The following is a 3,350-nucleotide window of genomic DNA, read 5'->3' on the forward strand; positions in this document are numbered from 1 at the left end:
TCAAAATATTATACAAAACATCACAAACTTGCGTTACGTTGCTCAATTTAAACGTTACCACAAAAATTAAAGAATTAACTGTATAAAATGAAAAAATTTAATTTAAATAGAAAAATTTTCATGTAAAAACACTTGGCGCTGCTAGATAGAGTAAGAAAAACTATAAGAACAATTTAACATTCGAATGGTAATTAATAAAAATAAATAACAAAAGATAATTGTATATAATTTAAAAGTAACAATAATAATATAATTGTAATATAATTTAAAAGTAATAATAAAAGTAATCATAAATTCTCTTTCATAATGCATGACTTATAAGTCTACATTTATTTTTCTTTGATTTCAACTTAATAGCATTCACAACGATCATAACGTTCACAACTCTATAACTCAATCATCATATATGCACATGCTATATATATTAACTCTCATTGGGGATGGTTTTTATTTTTCTTATTTTTCGAAATATTCAAATTTTTTTATTTTTTAGTATGATTATGACTTTTCTTATTAATATGCTTCTTATTTATATTATTTTTCTAAGTATTATATTCTTATCCTTCTTATTTACATTCATGCTTTACTACTATCCTACCATGTTATTTATTATATCCCGATCTAGCAGCGCCAAGTGTTTTTACATGAAAATTTTTCTATTTAATAAAATAAAAAAATTATAATGGTCAATATGTATAAAACAATCAAGGTATCAACAGGGCATAGAACCAATATTCCAATAAACAATATAATCAAAATAAAACCATTACAGACGTTTCGACTTCGATCGGGTCATTTTCAATGCAAAAAACAACAGTATCATAGAAAACCGGTTACATAGTCAATCTTTCAAAATATATAATAAAATAAAATATAACTTGTCATGATGTAGCTAGGAAAATATAATAATAAAAAATTTTAATTATAACATTACATAATAATTACAGAACAATCTTATTAATAAACCAAGAAAAATAAATAATACGATATAATAAATAACAGTCGTATCAATGTAAAACCTCAAAAAAAGGAATAAATTAATAATAAAAAATCCTGACGTCGCACAGTGCGGCCAAATGCGCTTTCTTTGGACAAAAATAGAATCTCATATATAAATAGCTAAATAAGTGTGTTTTCAATATAAAAAGAATTCACATTAATCTTCGACATCATTAACAAATAGTTATGTTAGTATTACTGTATCTTAATTATCTACACTGAAAAAATATTTTGCTGCTCCAGCTAGAATTATCGTTGTTTTTTGTATCTGATAGAAAATTTGTATCATATACAAAGAATTTCTAGCACAAATCTAAATTCTATCTCTGTCATCTATGTAATTAGATGCAATACATATCCAATATTGCAGTACTTGCTAGAAATTTATCTATTTTAGCAAATTTTTCGTACTTAGATAATTTTCGCTATAACTGCAAGATCACTTTTTTGAGTGATCTTATATTTCTAATTTCTAGTATTGATTGTGTTCTCACACATATTACGGTTTAAAACAAGATTCTTATTGTTTAAAATATTTTTATCAGATATTAAAATTTTGTTCTCAAACGTGTTTTGTCTATAATGTAATATTAAGTTTTGTGTCTTATTAGATAATTAAGATACAATAATATCAACATAATTACTTGTTAATAATTAATGTGAATTCTTGATCGTCAATTAATTTCATGACGATCGTCAACACAACTTTTATGAAGCGATTCTCCGCGCGCGACACGGAAATAAGCACGAACGTTCAAACGTTAAATACCACACGTTGAAAAAAATCTTAGAAATTAGTGTAGCAGATTGTAGCAGGAAAACTGCTTGGATTCTGAAAATATAATGAGCAAAGAATCGCATACAATCAAAAGTACAGAATATTTTGTGTCTTACCTAGTTAAAAGTATATTTAAAGTTAATAAAAGTAAATAAGTGCTTATTTTTTTACGGTCATTTTGAAAAACAAAATAATGTACATATTAGCACATATTAATAAATCATTAATTAAAAACAAAACGTATATATTTTTGTGAATGCTTTTTACAATAAATATTTAAGTTAACAATTTCGAATTTATTTTATATGCAACATTTCATTGGAGTTATGAGTCATTACTAGATATTGTGAACAAAAATAAATTAGTTTTAATTAAAATATAGTTCATGGTCGTTAATTTAACTTCATTAATGTAATCAATACCAATCATGATTTTTTTGAATTTTGTCCAGTGTCGCCGCACTGTGCGTCGTGAGAATAACCACGTCGTTCCAAGTAAAAAGTGTAAAATTATTAGTCCAAATGAAAATCAAGTGTAAAGTTGCAAATACAAACAAATCTAAGAAAAATTAAGTAATATGTAAAACAAACTTAAAAATTGTAACAGAAAATTATTTTACTTTGTCAGAAAAATATGAACATAACAGAAATTTATTTTACCTTGTCAGATGAATATAAAAAATTTTTTTCTTTATAAGTGACCAAATTGAAATTCATATTTAAACAGCAAAACCGAACATATTATATCTATGAACAATTATAGAAAATGTAAAACATTCAAAAGATGTAAAAGAAATCATTAAAACTAGTCATATAAAAATAAAATATCACTTCAAACAGAAAATCAATTTACCTTGTCAGAAGAAAATGAAAGCCAGTAAAGTAATAAAAATCAATTATGTATATACATTTTCAAAAATTAATCGATTTTGAACTTGTGAAAGCGACCACTCTCAAGCACGTCAGACTACATAATGTACAGGCAGAAAGTCGAGAGAGGACAAGAAACAGTGGAAAATTAAGAACTGGAGAGGGAACGTATCATGTTAGTATACGAATCCGGCAATGACTCTGTATCATTTTGTCTGTTTATACCGTGTGTTTGTTTCTTAATATAGACCATCTCAGAAATCAATCGTTTTCTGTAGGAAGGTTCTAATCCAATATTTTTGCATTACTCCATTTGAAATCATGATTAGTTTCAATTCTATGATTAGTAATAACAGATGGCGATTTTGTTGATTTCTGAGAAATTTTATTAATGTCTGAGAAATGTTCCTTTATCCTTGTTCTTAATTGTCTTTTCGTCTGGTCTACATAGCTAACATCACAATTTCCACAAGATATTTTGTAAACTACATTTTGATTATGTGTATGTTCTAATTTATCTTTACCTCTTTTAATATAGTATTTAAGAGTGTTAGGAATAGTGTAAGCCAGTTTGCAATCTACAGCATTAGCAATTGATTTAAATTTCTCAGAAATCGAGTTAACGTATGGAACAGCGAGAAATTTATTTAAAGAATTATTATTGTTATTCATATTATTATTGTTAATATAGTATTTTATCCTAT

This window comes from Trachymyrmex cornetzi, unplaced genomic scaffold (assembly GCF_001594075.2).
Source record: "Trachymyrmex cornetzi isolate Tcor2-1 unplaced genomic scaffold, Tcor1.1 scaffold1001, whole genome shotgun sequence".
NCBI lineage: Eukaryota > Metazoa > Arthropoda > Insecta > Hymenoptera > Formicidae > Trachymyrmex > Trachymyrmex cornetzi.